The following is a 24,698-nucleotide window of genomic DNA, read 5'->3' on the forward strand; positions in this document are numbered from 1 at the left end:
TCTGTCTCTATCTCTGTGAGGCTGTGACCTCCTCTTATCTAACGCCCGATAAGGAACTTTGTCATTCAACAGTTTACCAGCCCGGAAAGGGGATAGATGAGTTGTTTTCTTTCTCCCCATTGAAGATATTTAGTGTTGCTTGCTACTTTACTTTGATAACAGCAGAAAAATCAGATTTGACATTTACCATACCTCGGTCTTACAAATGATCTGTGACAAGACTAGTGTTTTTTGCTTAATACCTCTTATTTTAGTAAAGATTATATACGGTCTCAACAGAGGGCTAGCGATAACCTATTGGCTTCATTAGAAGGACTGGCTGAACAGAGACTAGGGCCTCTGAGATCATATCACTCCCATACTTTATGATGTCATTTCCTGCCCTGGTGAGAATGGGAGAGGCGAGAACTTACCCTTCTGTGTCTGAGCCCAACATTACTTAGAGTTGTATCACAGTTGGACTAAGGACGAATTAATGGCCTGAGATGAATCTCTCTCATGTGATGGCATGAATGTTTGAATGGAAACTGGCCAATTAATTAGTCAATCATTGTTCTAAACCTTTCTGACCCTGTGGTAGAGCATGATGTCATGCTAGTGGTATGTTCCAATGACCACGTCCCTGTTACTCAGTGTTGAGATTCACATCTTGAGAACAGAGATTCTCTCTTAATGGCACTGGATGAGACTGGTGTCAGTCAGATTCTGTGTGGACAATGCTCTGATTGAATTGGACTCTAGTCTATAAGGGAGGTACCAATAGTACAGAGAAGGGTTCATATGTTTCTGAGGCATTGCTTTAATATTGCATGTCTTTACACTTAATAGCCTCTCTTGATATTGGCAGTTGTGGCACATTCTTGTTTGATAGGGTTCATCAATGCACTGCTCCTCTGACAGAGCTGATCTTATCTCACCTGTTGGTGAGTCATTGCCATCTACTGGTCACATGATGCTCTGAGTTCATTTAAAGTTTATGTGTAGTTTTGTCTCGTCGTGGTCATTCACAGTGCCAATCTGTCCCTTCTGTCTTTTGAACAACAATCACTAGTCAGCAAGGTAGACAGCAGTTAAGACCATATCTAACTTGAAAGGTAGAGTACGCTGTCATTTGACTTTCTGCTGAAAGTGCTCCTAATAATAGACTTAGGTCTCTTTTCTCTCAGCGGTCTGAAATGACAAGTTTATTCACCCTTCATTTGAAACCATCTTCCTGCAAATTACTACTCCACTCTCACTTTAGAAATCCATCCAGCCAGTCGACTTGATAAACTCAGCACCACCACCCAGAACCACGTAACGTTCCGTTGTTACATAGGAGGATCCTCTCTGAAGTCATACATAGCCCCATATCCCTGCACTTCTAGTGAACCTCAACCTCGGTGATCCTCCTCTCTCCTCCTGGTCCATCGGAAGGCAGTATGAAGCAGGGTCATCCCAAGGTCAATCCACTATTACATGTCTTTCTTTAGCCCTATGGCTCTATGGCTCCCAGACTTCTCCTCTTTGTGGATGATGCTAGCTCAACTACCATCTCTCTGAGAGTTCATCTGTGTTCCTGGAGCCGTTGGTCCGCATCCCAAATGGCACTCTATTCCATATGTAAATTACTACTTCTGACCAGGGATCATAGGGTTCTGGTCAAAAGTAATGCACTATGTAGGGAATAGGGTCCCATTTAGGACACAGCGTTGTACCCAGAGCTGCTCAGTGATGAATAGAATAGGGATTATAGTTCTTCTTCTTTCAATTCAGCCGGCGCTGACTCCGGAGCAGAGTCTTATTCATGTCGCTGGGATTGCAGTTATCAGCCTGAGTGATTTGCATTTTAGTCAGCAACAAAGCCACACAGCTTTAGGGTGATTTCTCACTAGCAAACAGACAGACAAGACAGGCCAACTGATGAGCTATTTGTCCATTCCCGCTATTAAGAAGTAATTGTGTGAAGACCACGTCCCCTTAGGCCCCGAGGCTACAGGTGTTGTTTCATTAATCAGTCTTCAATTAATTGCAACGCTGAGCTGTGGAGGCAATCAGCAGGTTTTCCAATAAGCAGTGTTGTGTTTAGTGCTGTTGTGGCGGCTGGGTGTGTTTTGTCTTGGTGTTTGTGATTGGGTCTCTTCTATTGATCTGATGCTGCCTGGGCCCAGAGGTGGAGGATACAGAGGAGAGAGGAGCAGAATAACAATGACAGGCCTGATGGAGGGAGAGAGAGACAGAGGGAGGGAGGGAGGGAGTGTAGGAGAGAGGGAAGGGGGAGAGAGAGATAGAGAGGGAGTATGGAGTCGGTCTTCTGGAGGAGAGCCAGGGGCGTGTCACCAGCATCCTAAAACCTAATGCAGAAGGGGGAGTGAGGTGGAGGAGAGGGGAGGAACAGATGTGCTGTCTGAGTTCAAGAGGAATATCACTGCACACAAACACACTTGTTTTTTCTATCCTCGTGGGGACCAAACATTTATTTCCATTCAAAATTCTATTTTCCCTAACCCGTAACCCAGAGCATAAACCCAGCTCCTAACCCTAATTCTAACCCTAAACCTCTTAACTTAAAATAGCCTTTGTCCTCATGGGGATGTAGGAAATGTCCGCATTGGGGAGAATTGTCCTTGTTCTACTATCCTTGTGGGGATGAGGATAGAACAAGACCACACACGCACACGCACACGCACACACACACACACACACACACACACACACACACACACACACACACACACACACACACACACACACACACACACACACACACACACACACACACACACACACACACACACACACACACACACACACACACACACACACACCAAAACAAACAGCTGGACTGAGAAAAGCACCAGCTGTGTGGTGGTTTAGTTTGTCTTGTGTAGGATGTGCTGTACCTCATCATGGCTGATGTGAAGTGGATATGGGGTTTCTGCTCTGTTATATGCTTTTGCCCTTGGAGAACTGTCTCCTTCCTCGGAGAGGTAAATCAGTCAGGGATCGGAAATGCTCTGATTTGCCTTATTCTGTTACAGGGGGAGGAGTCTAATATATGGACCTATTCACTGTGTATGTTTGAAATATATAGGTACTCCCTTATTCTCACTGTTTAAATACTACAAAACGATTTCACTGTATGAAGACAGCGTCACAGTCAGACTGACTCTAAGATGAAATACATTGTGTATGGTGCCCAGGCAGGGCTAAGCCAATTATACCAGGCAGTGTGATGCAAATGGGATGTTCACTGGCAGTGTGGACACAGTGAGCTGGTTTTAATGACCTTCCTATAGGCTGTTTCTTTCATCTCAACTGCCTACAAAGTTGGCCACCGGAAGTTGAACTCTAGAATGATCAAATCTGTGCATGTGAAGTCAGACATTTTAGTCCCTGTCCTTCCCTGTCAATGAAACATGAATGACCACAGAGATGTATCAGCCTGTAGGCAAACCATACAAGGTTACACTGCCTCTGTGCCTCTACGCTTGAATACATTGGCTTTATGTGTCACTGCCACATTGCTTCACTGCTATTTCATTTGACTTTGCTATTTGCTCATTTTTTATTACTAAGGAGTTTTCTAATGATATGAACACGGATGATAATTCCCTCTTTTATTTTTATTTGACCCTTTTGTACTGTGTGAGGAAGTCCAGCCCAGGGAGTGTGGTATCTTCTCTCTGTCATCTCAAGACCCAGAAACATGAATGCATTCTGTTATAGGGCAGAAGTTTGGGCTATTTGCAACTGAAAGCCGTCTCGGTACAAAAGCCCTGTGATCCTAAATGACACGGCCTGTGATTCTGGAGCTTGTTTCATTAGACTTCCAAATGAGATGAATTGCCTTGTCACTCTTGAGCGTGAGGAACAGTACACAAAGAAATGCTTAACTTGTCTTAATTCAGTAGCTGTTAACTTACATTAGTAATCTTAATGAGACCCAGGCGGTTTGAAGAGATCTGTACCAAACAATATACACACGGAATATATTCATTTTGGAGGGGAGATCAGAAGGGGGAAGTGAAGCTGTTATTGGTGTCTCTAGTATTTTATAAGAAGCATGATGATTTAAACTGAAATAACATATTTAAAAAATAGCAAGCGTCACCTACTGCATAGGATATATCAGTACTATAGTATATCAGCAGTATGTAGCTTTTCATGTCTTTGACGATGACACAACAGTCCAACCACTTCACCTCCATTTCCTCCACCACCTGTTGATTGATACTTAACCACATTGTCTTTCCTTGTTGTGACTGATGTGTTTCAGTAATGTTTCTGGGGTGTTATCTGGTGGATGGTTAGGATGCTGGTGTTCAGCTGTCTGATATGGAGAGAGTGTTATTACATTACCCCTCCCCTGATGGATGGGAGGATGGAGGGAGAGAGTGTTATTACATTACACGTCCTCTGATGGATGGGAGGATGGAGGGAGAGAGTGTTATTACATTACCCCTCCCCTGATGGATGGGAGGATGGAGGGAGAGAGTGTTATTACATTACCCCTCCCCTGATGGATGGGAGGAGGGAGGGAGAGAGTGTTATTACATTACCCCTCCCCTGATGGATGGGAGGATGGAGGGAGAGAGTGTTATTACATTACCCCTCCCCTGATGGATGGGAGGATGGAGGGAGAGAGTGTTATTACATTACCCCTCCCCTGATGGATGGGAGGAGGGAGGGAGAGAGTGTTATTACATTACCCCTCCCCTGATGGATGGGAGGATGGAGGGAGAGAGTTATTACATTACCCCTCCCCTGATGGATGGGAGGATGGAGGGAGAGAGTGTTATTACATTACCCCTCCCCTGATGGATGGGAGGATGGAGGGAGAGAGTGTTATTACATTACACGTCCTCTGATGGATGGGAGGATGGAGGGAGAGAGTGTTATTACATTACCCCTCCCCTGATGGATGGGAGGATGGAGGGAGAGAGCGTTATTACATTACCCCTCCCCTGATGGATGGGAGGATGGAGGGAGAGAGTGTTATCACATTACCCCTCCCCTGATGGATGGGAGGATGGATGGAGAGAGTGTTATTACATTACCCCTCCCCTGATGGATGGGAGGATGGAGGGAGAGAGTGTTATTACATTACCCCTCCCCTGATGGATGGGAGGATGGAGGGAGAGAGTGTTATTACATTACCCCTCCCCTGATGGATGGGAGGATGGAGGGAGAGAGTGTTATTACATTACACCTCCTCTGATGGATGGGAGGATGGAGGGAGAGAATGATTGAAACGCAACCCAGGCCCTGGCCCTGTATCCTGAGAAAGATAAACTCTCTCTCTCTCAGCGCTGAAACACTGAAAACAAGGGAAAATATACAGACAACACATGAGAGAGAGGCAGAGAGAGGTAGTGCGAGTGGATGGGAGCAAGGAAGTCATCTGTCAAGATGAGTTATGATGCATGGCAGGGATGGGAGGGAGTGATGATGATTGGAGGACTTGTAGGGTAGCTATAGACTCCAGTGGATATACAGATTGCTTTTCTCCTCTGAGTGAAGGGGGGAGTATGAGAGGAGAGGAGAGAGGGATGGATGGATGGGTGGATAGAAGTAGTGGTGAATGGCGAAAGGCTGAAGGGCATGCCGTGTCAGCGCGGATGGAGGGATGGAAAGGATGGATGACAGGAGAGAAAGAGCAGGCCAGAGGGCACTGCTACTGTGTTGCTCCCAGTCAGATGAATCTCTCTCTCTGGTCTATCAGCCCCCTGCAGTGTCTCTAGCCCCACTTCCTCTCACTTCCTTTCCCTCTAACCCCCCTTTCATCATCATCATAACACAGGCCCTCAGCCATACCCCTTCCCTCTCTCTCTCTTCCTCTCAGCTGGTGGTCCTTCTGGTTCCCTGTGTGTGTGTGTGTGTGTGTGTGTGTGTGTGTGTGTGTGTGTGTGTGTGTGCAGGCAGGGTGTCCTGTGAATAATACATGACCCAGAGCCCTCTTGGATTCTCCACTCATGCCCTAGCACCCTCCAATAAGGCAAGCAAGCCCCCTCAGTGTGTGTGTGTGTGTGTTTTGAATAGCCTATAGTTAGTTCAGGCAGCTTATTGTTCCTGTCAGGGGATGTCTGGATCTCTTGTAGGATATCCTCAGATGTTATGTTGGTATATGTACAATAACAGACAACCAGCTCCCTTGATCTGGATGTCAGCCGCACCAATATGTTGGAAGAAACACTGTTTGATTGACGATCGTCAGCTTGCAGGCGCCCGGCCCTGTCACAGGGTGTTAGTTGCTAAGGGAAGCCCCACCGGCCAAACCCTCCCCTACCTGAACCAATTGTGTCGTCCTATGGGGCTCCCGGTCATGACTGATTGTGGCACGGCCTGAGATGGGACTGCGGGCTGTGGTGGTGCATCAGTACTGCGGTGCAGTGCTTTTGACCGCTGCGCCACCCAGGACCCCTTTTACCAATTAATATTGTATTAGGATGCTAAGTGTTTCCTGAATGATATTCTATGATTGCCAGGGTAGAATGCCCATTTGTTAGCCTCGAGATACAACATTGTTAATGTGGATTTCACGCTTTTCTGCCTGATATCAGGTATGTTAATGAAGAGCCTCCACAACACAATGGACACACTCTGGTTCCTGTGGCAACACGCCTGTCAGTCAGGTGAGATGGAGAGAAAGAAATGGATAGGTAGAGGAGGAGAGAGAGAGGAAGAGAGCAAGACTGATACTAAAAGTGAGAGAGTAACATTTCTCTCCCTCTATCTGTGGTTTGTGGTGTGCTATGTGACAGGGTCATGATGTTGGCGTTTTCACAAATTGCGCTGTCACAGTGGAAGATAATTAGTTGACTTCTATACCATTTCTGAATGACACACACACACGCACACGCACACACACACTACTTCCATATGAAACATTGAAGAGACAATATCAGATGAATGTATTCTGAATGTAATATGTTGTGAGAGCTAGTTGACTCTGCTGTCTCCTGCTATGGCTCCATGCAGTGTAAATAAGCAGAGAGGCTAAACCCTGACAGCACTTAAGGAGTGTCTCCCCATGCATCTCTCCTCTGTGATTGTTGTTGATGCTTCTCATCCAGGGCTAGATTAATGGATGCAGGCCAGCAGGGTATGGCAAGGGTTTCATATTTCATCTAAGTGCTGTAGACTAAGTGTGTACTGTACTGTGCTGTACAGAGAGAAGAGAGAGAGAGAGATAAAGGAGAGATAGACACAATCGATAGTGTTTGAGCCCCGTCTCTCCCTGTTGCCAACCCCAGCTCAGTGCACGCATGGTCTAACCCAGCTACACTGCTACACTGCTATTGCTAATGCTGCAGACACTGCTGCTGCTGCTGCCACAGTCTGCTTCCTCAAACTCCACCGGCCGCACCATCTCTCATTGCTAAACGGGGGCCGCCGGCACTCCAGGATCGTTGACATGGACACAGGAGAACCCCTCAGCCATCTGCTGCATCACAGCCCGTCTCCTAACGCACCTCTCGTCTCAAATCACAACACATCATCTCTCTCCGCCCAGCGCCCGGGAGGATTGTGACGCCTCCGTCTGCCACTTTCCCCCCTCCAGTTTCACTCCCGCCTGTGTTGTAGTACAATCTCCTCGTTTCCAACCTGCCAGGGCTAGCGGGAGAGAGAGGGAGAGACAGAGCAAGAGATGTTTTGAGTTTGTTAGCAGGGAAATGAGAGGAGAGTGATTGGTGTTAGTGGTGCGGTGTGTTCCGTCTGCTCTCCAGAGAATCCCAGGTGAGCTGTGTCCTGCTATAAGGTAAGAAGACAAACTGATTACTGATGATTTCTCCTCCTCCCCAAATCCCTAGTTCCCTCTCTCCCTTCATCACTCTCTCGCGGTAGAGCAGTGCGTGCAGGCTTGTATGTGTGTGTGTGTGTGTGGCTCAGCCGGAATAGTCTTCCCCAGACACATCACACACATGCTGTACAGTACATTAGATGGGCATGTTTACCATTTACCATCTAGGGCATGTAGAGAAATAGACGGAGTAGCAGCAGTGCTGCGTGTGTGGGTGCGTGAATGTGTATGTGCATCTCTGTGTGTGTGTATGTGTGTGTGTGACTGTATGCGGGTGCGTGCATGTGCATGTGTGTGTGTGTGTGTGTGTGTGTGTGTGTGTGTGTGTGTGTGTGTGTGTGTGTGTGTGTGTGTGTGTGTGTGTGTGTGTGTGTGTGTGTGTGTGTGTGTGTGTGTGTGTGTGTGTGTGTGTGTGTGTGTGTGTGTGTGTGTGTGTGTGTGTGTGTGTGTTTGGACCATGATGAGCTCACGTGCTAGCTCCACGCAGGCCCACCTGAGACTATCTGTGTGTGATAGTGATTAGGGAGGATGTGACGAGGTTATGTAGACGCAGGGGGGAGGGGTTGTGTGTGGAACACGGTGGGCTGACTCTGGAACTCTGGAAAGTCTCATCTGCAGTTTCTATACAGGTTATTTTCGTTGCATTCATTCAGCAAGCAACAAACAAGAGCATCATTAGTCTTCTTTCTGCCTCTCTGTCTCTCGCCTCCTCCTTCCCTCCCTCAGGACTAAAAGGTATGTTTCCATTGTAGTGCTGCGAGGTGCTGATTTGCCCGTCTGAATGGCTACTCTGTAACATGTCACACTGGTCTTTGTGTCCGTCTGACCGGCGATCTGTATCTGTGTTAACACCTCGCAGAACCCTACTGAGGCAGAGAGGCTGTGCCTTGGGCTTTCTGCAGGAACATACGACACAACATACATTCTTGTCTTTCTAAGGAGATGGGAGAAGAGAAATGAACAGAAACAAGCAGACAACAGAAAAGCAGCTGCAGCACTCCTACATGGCTCGATGGTTTAGCCTGGTTGAAGGGCGATAGATATAATAAATATACATTTCAAAAGTATCTATCACGGTTCAACCAGACTAAACCATCGAGCCATGGAGGGGTGCTGCTGCTTTTCTCTTCCCTCTTCTACTTAGAAAGACCAGAAGAGAACAGGGACTGATTTCAGAAAGAGAATGATGAGGACAAAAAGGGAGGGAAAGCGATGAGGGAAATAAGAGAGGAGTGGATGAGAGAGTCAAGTGGTTAGGAGAGGGAGGAAGAGGGGAAGAAGGCAGAGAGGCCTAAGGAGGAGTGACTGGGTCTACACACTTAGAGAAAAGGGGATACAAAAGGGTTCTACCTGGAACCAAAACAGTTCTACATGGAACCAGAAGAGTTCTACCTGGAACCAAACACGTTCTTCAAAAGGCCTCTATGCAGAGAGCTGAATAACCATTTTAGGATCCAGAGAGCACCTTTTTTTCTAAGAGTGTAGGGCCTAAGTTGAAGTGGTGCTCTTTTGGTCGTGAGTTATGAGGAGGCACATGTCTGGGTTCAAACCTGAGCCCTTTACACTTCCTGTAATGCACAAAGTCTCATCTGCTATGAAGCCAGATTTAGACTGTTTGATATTCCAGATCAGGGGTAGGCAACGCTGTTGTTGGAGTGCCGCAGATACTGCAGGATTTGTTTCCTCCAACTAGGCACCACACTGGGCTACTAAGTTAATTGATCAGTTCAGCGATTGCCTCAATTCAACCCACCTGTCCTACCTGCAGCACTCCAGGACCAGGTTTGCCTTCCCCTGTTCCAGATATTGATCTATCATGTATGCTGCCCCTCCGCCTTACCCTTCCCAGTGGTATATTTGCATATCTTGCTAGTAATCTCATTATGTAAGTGTTCTGTTTACGTCAGATCGATTTCTATAGAGAACAATGATAGCCTCAGTACTATGATAATGATTTGTAATACGGAGACAGTAGGCTCCAATGAAGTGATAACCATTGATGAATATATTATAAACACATTGAATTAATATGTATTTCTATGGTGCTAAGCTACTATGCGAGAGGAGAAGAGAAGGGTCACTTCAACCTGGTATGATAAGTACTCCAGCACTTATCTGTCTGAGGGCAGTCACCTATGAATTCATTAATCTCTGATTCACTGCTACTTTCATAAAAGGAGGAAAATATGTCTGAATCGTCATGGAGATAAGTTTCTAATAGCTTCATAATCCACTCTCTATATTTTGTTATGCATATTTAGTAGTTCACACACAGCAGCTGTTTTAGTTGGAGTGGTATGTCACGTAGTAAATGGGGATCATTTACTGTAGGAAGATCAACCACTGCGTCCAGTAGAAAAGCATGGAATGAACCATTATCGGATACAACTGGATTGGTATCATTGCATCACCGGACTACTGCTCCACTTGCTTTCAAATGCCCACTAAACCCACCGTACCTATTTCAAAGAACCACCCAATCCATCCCACCTTGTTCAAAGCCATCCTATCCTAACTTGCCCTTCAGAAGACTGTCTGTTTCTGGCTCTGCAGGACTAAAGCCAAGCCTAATTTCAGAATAAGAAGACTCCCTCTAGATGGCCGGCCTCCCAGTTCCTCCCTCTCGTCTGTAGACAGACGTAAATCTATCTTATTATTCCTCTAACAATAATATCTTCAGACAAGCCCAGCCTAGCCCAGTACTTTTCTTACAGTAGTGTCAGAAAGGCTGAACCAAAGCCAACAGTCATTCTGCCCTGGACCAAAACCTCAACAGAGGCACATTCTGTCAGACACTACATCCAACACTTCAACACTCCTAAATAGAGGGGAGGTTTTAGTTGTGAGGTGTTACGTCTAGTGGATTAGATTACCTTGTTCTACTTATTGATCCATTGTTGGTCTCCTCTCCTTGTTCTGGTTGGCTCTGAACAGTGAGATTTGAACTATGGCTGAGCTGGGTTGTTGGCATTGGTCTAGAGTAGATAGAGATTCACACTGGAGTTTGTAAGTGTCAGAGTGATTGGTCTGAGTGACCCTGCATGCGTCTGTCTCCTTACGCTGGAAGTGCCGGGGAAGCCTGCCAATTTACTCATATGTCAGAGTTTTTTATCCTCCATCTTCATCCAAATCAGAGCCAAGTTCTCTCTGTACTAATCAGAGGGAGGAGGTGGAGGTCAGGCCTGGGCCACTGGTCGGCTGACTGGATGGTTACCTTACTGACTGGCTGGTGACTTCCGCCGCCGACAGAGATGGCCGCCTCGCCTCGCGTTCCTAGGAAACTATGCATTTTTTTTTTTTTTTTACATGTTATTTCTTACATTGGTACCCCAGGTCATCTTAGGTTTCATTACATACAGTCGAGAAGAACTACTGAACATAAGAGCAGCGTCAACTCACCATCAGTACGACCAAGAATATGACTTTCGCAAAGCGGATCCTGTGTTTGGCCTTTCACCCAGGACAACGGAATGGATCCCAGCCGGCGACCCAAAAAAACGACTTCGTAAAAGGGGGAAACGGAGCGGTCTTGTGGTCAGACTCCGGAGATGGGCACATCGTGCACCACTCCCAAGCATTCTTCTCGCCAATGTCCAGTCTCTTGACAACAAGGTTGATGAAATCTGAGCAAGGGTAGCATTCCAGAGGGACATCAGAGACTGTAACGTTCTTTGCTTCACGGAAACATGGCTCACTGGAGAGACGCTATCGGAGTCGGCTGCAGCCAACTGGTTTCTCCGCGCATCGCGCAGACAGAAACAAACATATTTCTGGTAAGAAGAGGGGCGGGGGCGTATGCTTCATGGTTAACGTGACGTGGTGTGATCATAAGAACATACAGGTACTCAAGTCCTTCTGTTCACCTGATTTAGAATTCCTCACAATCAAATGTCGACCGCATTATCTACCAAGGGAATTCTCTTCGATTATAATCACAGGCGTATATATTCCCCCCCAAGCAGACACATCGATGGCTCTGAACTAACTTTATTTGACTCTTTGCAAACTGGAATCCATTTATCCGGAGGCTGCATTCATTGTAGCTGGCTGCATTCATTGTAGCTGGGGATTTTAACAAGGCTAATCTGAAAACAAGACTCCCTAAATTTTATCAGCACATTGATTGCGCAACCAGGGCTGGAAAAACCTTGGATCACTGCTATTCTAACTTCCCGACGCATATAAGGCCCTGCCCCGCCCTCCTTTCGGAAAAGCTGACCACGACTCCATTTTGTTGATCCCTGCCTACAGACAGAAACTAAAACAAGAAGCTCCCGCGCTGAGGTCTGTTCAACGCTGGTCCGACCAATCTGATTCCACACTCCAAGACTGCTTCCATCACGTGGACTGGGATATGTTTCGTATCGCGTCAGACAACAACATTGATGAATACGCTGATTCGGTGAGCGAGTTCATTAGAACGTGCGTTGAAGATGTTGTTCCCATAGCAACGATTAAAACATTCCCAAACCAGAAACCGTGGATTGATGGCAGCATTCGCGTGAAACTGAAAGCCCGAACCTCTGCTTTTAATCAGGGCAAGGTGACCGGAAACATGACCGAATACAAACAGTGTAACTATTCCCTCCGCAAGGCAATCAAACAAGCTAAGTGTCAGTATAGAGACAAAGTAGAATCTCAATTCATCGGCTCAGACACAAGAGGTATGTGGCAGGGTCTACAGTCAATCACGGATTACAAAAAGAAAACCAGCCCAGTCACGGACCAAGATGTCTTGCTCCCACGCAGACTAAATAACTTTTTTGCCCGCTTTGAGGACAATACAGTGCCACTGACACGGCCCGCAACTAAAACATGCGGACTCTCCTTCACTGCAGCCGACGTGAGGAAAACATTTAAACGTGTCAACCCTCGCAAGGCTGAAGGCCCAGGCGGCATCCCCAGCCGCTCCCTCAGAGCATGCGCAGACCAGCTGGCTGGTGTGTTTATGGACATATTCAATCAATCCCTATCCCAGTATGTTGTTCCCACATTCCTGTTCCCAAGAAAGCTAAGGTAACTGAGCTAAACGACTACCGCCCCGTAGCACTCACTTCCATCATCATGAAGTGCTTTGAGAGACTAGTCAAGGACCATATCACCTCCACCCTACCTGACACCCTAGACCCACTCCAATTTGCTTACCGCCCAAATAGGTCCACAGACGATGCAATCTCAACCACACTGCACACTGCCCTAACCCATCTGGACAAGAGGAATACCTATGTGAGAATGCTGTTCATCGACTACAGCTCGGCATTTAACACCATAGTGCCCTCCAAGCTTGTCATCAAGCTCGAGACCCTGGGTCTCGACCCCGCCCTGTGCAACTGGGTACTGGACTTCCTGACGGGCCGCCCCTAGGTGGTGAGGGTAGGCAACAACATTTCCACCCCGCTGATCCTCAACACTGGGGCCCCACAAGGGTGCGTTCTGAGCCCTCTCCTGTACTCCCTGTTCACCCACGACTGCGTGGCCACGCACGCCTCCAACTCAATCGTCACGTTTGCGGACGACACAGCAGTGGTAGGCTTGATTACCAACAACGACGAGACGGCCTACAGGGAGGAGGTGAGGGCCCTCGGATTGTGGTGTCAGGAAAATAACCTCGCAGTCAACGTCAACAAAACTAAGGAGATGATTGTGGACTTCAGGAAACAGCAGAGGGAACAACCCCTATCCACATTGATGGAACAGTAGTGGAGAGGGTAGTAAGTTTTAAGTTCCTCGGCGTACACATCACAGACAAACTGAATTGGTCCACCCACACAGACAGCATCGTGAAGAAGGCGCAGCAGCGCCTCTTCAACCTCAGGAGGCTGAAGAAATTCGGCTTGTCACCAAAAGCACTCACAAACTTCTACAGATGCACAATCGAGAGCATCCTGTCGGGCTGTATCACCGCCTGGTACGGCAACTGCTCCGCCCACAACCGTAAGGCTCTCCAGAGGGTAGTGAGGTCTGCACAACGCATCACCGGGGGCAAACTACCTGCCCTCCAGGACACCTACACCACCCGATGTCACAGGAAGGCCATAAAGATCATCAAGGACATCAACCACCCGAACCACTGCCTGTTCACCCCGCTATCATCCAGAAGGCGAGGTCAGTACAAGTGCATCAAAGCTGGGACCGAGAGACTGAAAAACAACTTCTATCTCAAGGCCATCAGACTGTTAAACAGCCACCACTAACATTGAGTGGCTGCTGCCAACACACTGACTCAAATCCAGCCACTTTAATAATGGGAATTGATGGGAAATTATGTAAAATATATCACTAGCCACTTTAAACAATGCTACCTAATATAATGTTTACATACCCTACATTATTCATCTCATATGTATATGTATATACTGTACTCTATATCATCTACTGCATCTTTATGTAATACATGTATCACTAGCCACCTTTACTATGCCACTTTGTTTACATACTCATCTCATATGTATATACTGCACTCAATACCATCTACTGTATCTTGCCTATGCAGCTCTGTACCATCACTCATTCATATATCTTTATGTACAGATTCTTTATCCCCTTACACTTGTGTCTATAAGGTATTAGTTTTGGAATTGTTAGCTAGATTACTTGTTGGTTATTACTGCATTGTCAGAACTAGAAGCACAAGCATTTCGCTACACTCGCATTAACATCTGCTAACCATGTGTGTGACAAATAAAATTTGATTTGATTTGATGTTTAGCTTACTGACTGGCTGGATGGCTGGCTCTAGATGGACGAAGGGTTGTACAACTCACTCAACCTATAGATATATACCTGTAGGAGGGATGGATGGAAGGATTGAGGGACAGAGGTATGGACAGATGGAGGATTGTAGGATGGAAGAACAGAGGGATTAAGGGATGGAGGGACAGGTCAGGACACAGTTCTGTTTTGTGGACAGCTGTAAAGAGTCTGGTTTGCTCTATTTGAATGAGTGTTTTATTCTAGTCAGGCGTATTAACCAACGATTTATACACTAGATGTCAGATGGAGGCACGATGGCTTCAACACAGTGCCCCCATCTTGGCACTCCCACTGTTGTTGTTAAAAACATATTTTGGAAGTTCTAGAAATACATTTATTATGTCTAAATTAGTTTTTGCAAAGTTTATTCTATTACAGACACCTTAATAAATAAATAAAATACTTCAATACATGTAATTTAGTCCTTGGAATATTGAATTGAAATACTGTAGAACTCCATTCCCAATGGAGGACTGCTCCTACTGGGGAGTGCCAATATGGCCGACCGCTGTCTTCAAAGACTCTCAATGGCCATTACATAGCATTCGGCAATCCAGGGTTTATATACATCATTCTTATCAACACAGCTGTGTGCAAAGATACTGTAGCTGATGTAAGTGAATTGGGGGAAAAAGTTTGAAAATCATCTACCTTTCCCAAAGCCTAACCCAATGCCCAGACTTACTGTATCTGAACCTCTTTTCCCCATCGCTAACTCTAGCCCAGCCTCATCTTGTATCTCTATAGAGGGCTATAGTTACTTTCTTCTCTGGGAGATGGTTTTAACCTCTAGGCTAGGGGGCGTTATTTTCACGACTGGATGAAAAGCGTGCCCAAAGTAAACTACCTGCTACTCAGGCCCAGAAGCTAGGGTATGCATATTATTTGTAGATTTGGATAGAAAACATTTTGCTCAAACTGTTTGAATGATGTCTGTGAGTTTAACAGAACTTATTTGGCATGCGAAACCCCGAGGACAAACCATCCAGGATTATTTTTTTCAGGTGACAGTGCTTTCAATGGGTTTTCTATGTGGATCTAGATTCCTAAGGCACTTGCTTGCAGTTCCTGCCACTTCCACTGGATGTCAACAGTCTTGAGAAGTTGGTTGATATTTTTCCTTTATGTAATGAAGAAGTAGGGCTGTTCAGAACAAGGGTCGAGTCTAGTCTATTGTTTTGGTTGGGGGCGCGTGCGTCCTGAAAGCTCGCTCCACTTTGTTTTTATCCGCTATTGAACGCAGTTTATCCCATCTTAAATTGTATCGATTATTTATGTTAAAAAATACCTAAAGTTGTATTAGGAAAGATGTTTGAAATGTTTTGACAAAGATTACAGGTAACTTATTAGATATTTTGTAGTCATGTTGCGTGCGTTGGAACCAGTGTTTTTCTGGATCTACTTATAAGGCAACTCCTATAGTCTCTATGTGCCATTACCACCATACCTGTTATAGTTCCTGAGTATTATCACTATCATTAAACATGTAATTTGGTAATGGAAATAAGTAAAATAGATTAGGATCAGTTTCACTCTCCCCATTCACCAATCAATCCATCAGTTTTAAAAATCATTAATTTTCCAAATCATATTCAAGACCCAATGAATTATCCAAACCAAATTCACAATGACATTGCTCAGTGATTTAAATTGACCCTATCACTCAGTTAAAACCCCTCAATTTAACACACATCAACATTGGCAGAATGTACATTTATATTAACATACATTATAATTATCCTATAATTATAATATTAACTTTCTTATCACGATTATAATACAGCTCAGTATCTTAATGCATTCTTTATCTAAATTACTATACTTTGATGTAGTGTGTAGACCTCTACAACCTACAATCTACAACCTGATACCACAAAGGTCGAAATACATTTTTGGCACAGTTGACCCCCTCCTTCAGGCACTGATTCTTCTGGCATCTTCTTTGTTGTCTTGCCGTGTCTTTGGCTATGCCAGATGAAGTGATATGACATGCTATTCTATAAAATAATTGATCCGTAATTAATATTACCTGATTGAGCTAATCATGTAAATGTAATTAACTAGAGAGTCGGGGCACCACAAAATAATATTTCTAGAGTTGTTATCTTCTGAATAAACTCTTAAAGACCTAGTAATATTTTACATCAATAGCAGTCAATATTAATCGTCATCTTAATTCAGTCTCATCTGAAAGTTGTAAATTCTTGGTTATCTGGACGAACCCTGGCTAACATGTTGAATCAGCAATACAAAATTTGGTTTAATTATTTATTTACTAAATACCTAACTAATCACACAGAATTAAACATACACATAATTAAATCATAACTTGATTACAAATTACCTCATAAAGGAAAACGTCCCTAGCGGGCGGAACAGATATGACAGCTGGTTACACAAAAGAAAAGGGTCTGGGTTTGAGTGAAGGAGTGGGAAGACTGAGGAACAAAGGGCAAAGCTGTGCTATCGTAAATACAGTATTTTATGCATTCTAAATTACCGCCCATTTGGAAAGGAAAATGCAATAAATATTTACTCTGAGCTGCGCTTTGGTTGGTTGGTGGTAGATGGAAGTCCTTTGTCCTTTGAAGAATGTCTCTGCTGGTAAATTGGATACGTTGTAGTAACGTTGTTGTGTGGTAGAAGGGATACTCTGTCTGTTCCTTCCTAACCTGCGTTTGCATCTGCTGTTGTTAACTCAACGGCTAGGAGGTATCACTTCTGTAGTGAATAAGAGTTCAAAGTTCATACCATTCGCAACCAAAGCTCACGCTGATGTTGGCTTCGTTCTGTAGTTATTATCTGAACCATTCTGACATCGGACCGTCGTCCTCACGTCCTCAGAACAGGTGGTTACATTGTCGTCAAGGGCTTATATAGGAAGGGAGAGGAGGGCGTGTTTGAAAAGTTTTATAGCCCATGTCCCTCACCTATCTTATGAAAACCCAAATCTCACATTTTAGAAACTAAAATCACATTTCATCCCATCACAAATAATTTCATATTCAAACATTTAAATTGAACAACAATTCCATGTGAATCCGATAACTCTGATGTAGACTTTGCACTGTCATCTTATCATTGATGAGAATGTCTCAGATGACAACCGAACTGACATCATATTCATTAAGTACCACCGCATATGTTCCATTGGTCGGATTACCAGAATATAGTTCATTTCCCCCCACCTTCTGATGTTCCCAGAATCTCTATGTTAACCAAGGGTTTTCCAAATGTAACATCAGTAGGGGAGAGAGAGGAAAAAAGTGGAGAAGAAGTATTTATGACTGTCATAAACCTACCCCCAGGTCAACGTCATGACAGTCTTCAGATAGCTTTACAGTTCAAAGTGGATGGTCCATGAAAATGTCCCAATTTCAATGTCTCACCTGAGCCGCCATCACCTTTCCCTTATGTCTTGTCCATTCGTCAACGAGTATACCAGCAACATAAGAGAAGTTTGGAACAGATTGTTTGCCATGCTCATCCCACGTGGACATCTGTCACACTCCTGAGAGAAATTACATGAGAGAAAAACAGTTGACAGTTTAGATCGGACATTACATACAGGTTGCTGGCTCAGGACTCTTTCAGTAGAAGTGGTGCGGACAGGGCGATTTTGAGCGCCTTTGGCTTTTCTTCAGCCAGTTAGAGGGGGTTTTGAGGTACTTGTTCCAATTATCTATCTTGGCATCCAAGATGGCATAGCAGTTCAGACGTCTTCTGTCCTCGTCTTGTCGTGTCCCGTATATATATATATTGGCTGTATGTTTGTTTTACTCCATGTGTAACTCTGCGTCGTTGTATCTGTCAAACTGCTTTGCTTTATCTTGGCCAGGTCGCAATTGTAAATGAGAACTTGTTCTCAACTTTCCTACCTGGTTAAATAAAGGTGAAAAAAAAAAAAAAAAATCTATTCCATGCATTAAAACACAGACTGATGTTAACTTTCATGATAACCTCAAGAGAGGAAAAATCAGAACAACAGTTCAGTTCATTTTAGATTCAGGAAATACAGACAAGCATTAACTATATGATACATTGTTACTTTTACCAATTATTCTTATTACCAATGTCTAAAGATGTCAAAGAGAATTACAACATATTCTATTGAAACAATTTTTCAAATTGGCTTATACTCCTCATCACACTGTCAACTTCATCTCAGACCCACAGGATCAGGAATTTAGACCTATAACCCATCGGGAGAAATCCCAACAATCCAGCAGACCTAATCTGGTGAGATTTGTATCAAAACAAAACAGAACAAACAACACAAACAACACAACAATACTGTACACTCCTTCACATATCACTCAATATGTGTAAACTTCAATCCAAAACTACTACTGGTCAAAAAATAAAAGAAAATAGAATTAGAATCACTACCCTTAATAACTCCATACAGAATGGTACACATCCGGTCAATGGATAATAGACTTAAGGCAGCCTACCCTTAGTCAAAGGCAACACCCTCTCCTTCTTCACATTAGTCCACATCACAAATATGGCAAAGAACTATAAACGTCAGTCCCTGAAGGAGGAATCCTGCTCAAAACACAAAATACTACAGTGTTTCATTAAGTGAAATCAACACCTAAAATAAACAATAAACAAACCCATAACCCCTTTCCAGTAATCTAGTAATTTAAACCTGTGCATTAATTTAGTAAAAATATAAACCTGTTGTTTAACAAATCTAGAACCTTTAAAAAGTTGGTGCTGTCTCATCAGCGTAATAGTAAAAACGAACTGTTGCCCACTGTTAGCTATGATGTGTGCGTGCCCCAAGGGTCTATACTGTTCAGCCTGTACATTAATGATCTGCCTTCTGTCTGTACTGGCTTCGAAGTTCAAATGTATGCAGATGATACAGTGATATATTTGAATACAAAGAGCAAACAACAAGCTACACAATAACTCATTCTTGTAATGGTCCAGTTTACAAAGTGACTCAGTGACTCATGTTTGTATCTCAATGTAAAAAGAACTGTCTGCATGACCCTCACAAAGAGGGCAACTGATGCCACTGAGCCAGATGTCTATGTGTCAGGGGAGAAGCTCCAGGTTGGAACTAATTTTAAGTACCTTGGCATCATACTTGATTCCAAACTCTCTTTTAAAAAGCAGGTGAAAAAAGTAACTCAAATTACCAAATTCAACCTAGATAATTTCCAATACATACTTGATTGTCTGACTACAGAGGTAGCAAAACTGTTCTTCATATCTATGGTACTTCCCCACTTAACATACTGGTCTAGTTGGGCCCAAGCTTTCTGTACAACATTAATACCCATTCAGTCTGTCTACAAACAGGCTCTCAAAGTGCTCGATAGGAAGCCCAATAGCCATCATCACTGTTACATCCTCAGAAAGCATGAGCTCCTGGGTTGGAAAAATCTTGTTTAATACACTGACGCATGTCTTGTATTCAAGATCCTAATTGGCCTGGCTCCCCCTCCACTCAGTATAGAAAACCCAAACCTATGGCAGCAGATCCACAAGGTCTGCCATGAGAGGTGACTGTATAGTTCCCTTAAGGAAATGCACCTTTAGTCAATCTGCTTTCTCTGTTCGAGCTTCCCATGTCTGGAACACCTTTCCATCAGACACACAACTGTACCACCTATCACACCTTCAGAGATAACATGAAGACATGGCTAAAGGCCAATCAGACTAGTGAACATAATCCCTAGCTGTGTATTGCTGCTTTCCATGTTGTCTGTAGCTGGTGAGGCTTGGAAACACTTTGTTGCTTTTATGTATTTTTTGTTGTTGTTGCTTTTTGCGTGCAACATGTTGCTTGTTCTATGTTGCTCTGCATGTGCTCACTGCTCCTTGATTGTCTTTATTGTTATTGTTATTGTAATTGTTTTTAATAACCTGCCCAGGGACTGCGCTTGACAATTAGCCAGCTGGCTAAAACCAGCACTTTTACTGAAGCGTTGATTAATGTTCACTGTCCCTGTAAAAATGAAAAAATAAACTCAAACTCAAACTACAATCCACTTTAATGACCGGACATTGTTCCACATAATGGAAACAGATTATAATGCTATAATACATTAACTTCCTGCTCAAATGCACTGGTGTTGCCTAAACTATAAAACCCAGCAACAGTAAACAGAAATGATCACAGAACGTTTCCGTTTCCACTATTCAGATCTCTACTGCAAATGTCCCACTGAATCCCTTACAGCGAGATATAGCCCAGCGAGCACAACCAGCTCTTCTATTCTTACCAGTAGGAAACAAATATAACCCATTCTCAAACAACGTTCAGCGCTTACCTTTATTGTCAGGTTAAAAACAAACTTAACAACTTTCTCTTCTCTTTCGGCTTCACACTTATGACATGTCCAAGACTTTAAACGTAACATGTAATGCACCGCATTTATAAAATACATCGTAAGAAGAAGAAACAAACATTTCGGTGGGCACAGCTCTATCGCAATTACCTATTCGCTATTATTAGAATTCATCAGATTTAGGTAACTGTCTCTTCTTTGATTTAGTTATTTAAATATGACTCCATTCTCAATATGTTATTCAAGCAGACCATTTAGGTAACAGACAACGTATTACATCGAAATCTCCTCGCTTTTTATGTTGAATTAATTCGTCTTTCAATTTGAACTGAGCAATCTGTTAAAACATTCAGTTTCTATCTTAAACAACCACCGGTGGCCTTGTCTGTCCAGGCAAAACATACCAATTGTTGAATTACAATCAGAAACCCAGATTTAAATCAATCCCATAGACCCAATGCTATTGAAATGACGAAGAAACCCCGCAAATAACCTCATTTACAATTGCCTGTAGTCGTAACATCAGGCACATAATAACGACACAATTCCCAGAAAATAGCCTTAATTAAAGGTTCGAGTGTTTCTCTGCAGAGATTCTCACATGCGCAAAAGGAAAAGATTAGCAGTCAACGAGTTAAATCAACATTTATTGACTCGGAAACAGATTTTGCAGTCTTTTCTCATGCAACATATTTCAATGACTTTACTGCATCACATTAATCCCGCAATGATAATGAGTTTAATGGTTACCCTAGGCATTGTACGATGTTATAACTGACATCGAGATTCCATCTTAATTCGCTCTAACTTTATAGAAAAAGGTTTATTCAAGAAATCTAGCAACTCCTCCCATACTGGGAGGAAAAATTAAACACATTTTCAGGCCTTAAGGGCAGTTTTATTTCAAATGTATTACCCGGACAGAGAAAATCTAATAAGCGTTTTATAGTTACATCGTTAGGTTAAGTTAACCAAAAGTGGACACACTCCAATCAGTTTCTGAAACCATTGCCCAGACTTTGTAGACAGTTTAATAATGCTTAAACCTCATCTTTATCAAATGATTCATTAAAGGGACCAACTCAAAACCTATGTACGTCTACGTATGGGTTGTTTAAGGTGTCTAATTATATTCCCAGTATTACTTTATCAAATCTCCTAGTAGAATTCATCACATTTTCATATCTTCACAGAATCCATATGAAACGTAAAGAAATTCTTAGGTACTCACATCAACCATTCCATTTGTGTTTTCAAGGAGTCTCCACAGCTACGAATCAGCTCTCCAAACATACTCCCAGCGGAACCAAAACATTTACTTCTGTTTCCAGACAGTGACCGGCCCGTCATGGGATCCTCGACGGATCTCTAACTTCCCAGTGACCATGGAAAAATCAAGCCTCCCATAGACCTCCCACGGCTTTCTAAAATATGACCCCGCTCTCACTACCAGCCTGTGATATTCTATGATGGGCAGTGAAGGAACGGAACTCCAAGATAACGTTATCAAAGCTTATTATCCAAATGTTAATATCTGATTAAGCATATTTCTATATGTTACTATCCAAACTTCAGATTAAGTCTCATTTCCACATTCACGCAACTCTCATCAGTCACACAATGCTATTCCTAAACATACTTAATCAATTAGATGTTTTTTGACAATATTGTTCTTTTTATAACCTACAGGATTTATAAAATAATTGCTCTCTCATGGTTAGTTCCTAGGATAATGCAACTCATAGATTTACATCTTTCAATATACAATACAGGTTTAAAACAATTACAGGGGCACCATACTATCTTATACTATATCATCTTAACTAGTTCACACAGATTCCGGATGTTTTAATGCTGAATGGTCAAAACTAGTTCACACAGGTTCTAGATATTTAACGCTAAATGAGCAAACCCAGGGTATACCTGGCTAGCACATTTAAAATCATTGGAATTCACCACTTCTGCAGGTCACTTAGACGGTTACACGGAAACTTTACAGAACGCACCGATCCCCACTGTGATCAATTCAGTGTCAGGACAGCTCTAGGTCGCCTGCAACCAACCAATGATAGGTGTCTTTGGGTCGACTAACTCTCAGATCATTCTCCACTGACTCGGCCCTGTTTACTCCTCCAAGGTGCCCCCCTCACACAGGAATACAGACTCAGAGCATACATAACAGAGGCTTTTCTTAAAAACTTGACTTTGCGTGTTTCGCTCACCTCTTTAAAAAAAAACTAAGTTTGAGATGTGGTATCCACTTGGCTCGCTGCCTCTCAGATCATGGGTGGGGCCATCTGTTCTGTTCCTGAAGTGTGGTCTCCCTGAGATCCCAAGTTTGATGGATCCCTCATGCACGATTTAACCAGGTCGTCAGGAGTGCTCACCAAGTGAAGATTCACATCCCCATCCCCATCCCATCTTCGTCTCTAAATGTGGTGGTTAATTTCTTTACTATCAAATGAGGAGAGACACACTTAATCACACAAGTCAGAGTTATACTTAAACTATGTCTTTATTTCTCTAATTAAAAAGGGAGCAGGTCAATACAACACACATATATAAAGTTAATCGATTGAGTGCTCTACGATACTGATGGTTGGTTGACGAATCACCCTCAGATGATTCATTGAGAGCCCCGAGATGAAAGTACAAAGGTTTTTTATAGCCAAGATACAACCCTTTCAGTATACATGATGAACAACAGATGTGTGGAATGGGTCACAAGGTTAAGATTTGTATGAAAGATACTTATAATTCACAGACAGCATCTGCTGTAAAAACAGTTTTCTTTGTGTAGAGACCAGCGTCTGGCTCTGGGGTCGTCTCTTCCTGGTACCATATAGAACAGAAACATTAACTCATGCTCTGGAATGAGCCCATCCCCAGTAGATCACACACAGATGAGCGTTCTAACAACCCCTTATTCTGTTGGATAAAACAACCATTTGATGCAATAAAAGTATTATAACATAATCTTGCAATTTTGCTCTCACATTTCTCTAATAATCTGTCTAGCTCATATTGTATTGTAACTGAACCACTACCGTACATTCTCTAATAATCTATCTAGCTCATATTGTAGTGTGACTGAACCACTACCGTACATTCTCTAATAATCTATCTAGCTCATATTGTAGTGTAACTGAACCACTACCGTACATTCTCTAATAATCTATCTAGCTCATATTGTAGTGTAACTGAACCACTACCGTACATTCTCTAATAATCTATCTAGCTCATATTGTAGTGTAACTGAACCACTACCGTACATTCTCTAATAATCTATCTAGCTCATATTGTAGTGTAACTGAACCACTACCGTACATTCTCTAATAATCTGTCTAGCTCATATTGTAGTGTAACTGAACCACTACCGTACATTCTCTAATAATCTATAGCTCATATTGTAGTGTAACTGAACCATTACCGTACATTCTCTAATAATCTGTCTAGCTCATATTGTAGTGTAACTGAACCACTACCGTACATTCTCTAATAATCTATCTAGCTCATATTCTAGTGTAACTGAACCACTACCGTACATTCTCTAATAATCAATCTAGCTCATATTGTAGTGTAACTGAACCACTACCTTACATTCTCTAATAATCTATCTAGCTCATATTGTAGTGTGACTGAACCACTACCTTACATTCTCTAATAATCTATCTAGCTCATATTGTAGTGTAACTGAACCACTACCGTATATTCTCTAATAATCTATAGCTCATATTGTAGTGTAACTGAACCATTACCGTACATTCTCTAATAATCTGTCTAGCTCATATTGTAGTGTAACTGAACCACTACCGTACATTCTCTAATAATCTATCTAGCTCATATTGTAGTGT

General features: G+C 43.2%; 1 protein-coding gene and 1 long non-coding RNA gene across 3 annotated transcripts in view; one reads left to right on the forward strand and one right to left on the reverse strand.

Moving 5' to 3' along the window:
- The window catches only part of LOC124005584 (cyclin-dependent kinase 14-like), a 274,642-nt gene that overhangs the window by 36,312 nt on the left and 213,632 nt on the right, over positions 1-24,698 (forward strand). The window contains exon 1 of one of the 2 annotated variants that reach the window (XM_046314983.1): positions 7,630-7,741. The exons of the other annotated variant lie outside the window; for it this stretch is intronic. The gene's annotated coding sequence lies outside the window, so the exon portion shown is untranslated. Of the gene's footprint in view, positions 1-7,629; positions 7,742-24,698 lie in introns of those variants that run through there. 2 annotated transcript variants of the gene reach the window in all.
- Positions 17,357-22,206, reverse strand: LOC124005585. The gene is made up of 3 exons (XR_006833655.1): positions 22,076-22,206; positions 17,926-18,047; positions 17,357-17,407 (listed from the first exon to the last, which is right to left on the reverse strand). It is a non-coding gene; the product is annotated as an uncharacterized LOC124005585 (long non-coding RNA).

Source organism: Oncorhynchus gorbuscha, linkage group LG19, assembly GCF_021184085.1.
Source record: "Oncorhynchus gorbuscha isolate QuinsamMale2020 ecotype Even-year linkage group LG19, OgorEven_v1.0, whole genome shotgun sequence".
NCBI classification, from domain to species: domain Eukaryota; kingdom Metazoa; phylum Chordata; class Actinopteri; order Salmoniformes; family Salmonidae; genus Oncorhynchus; species Oncorhynchus gorbuscha.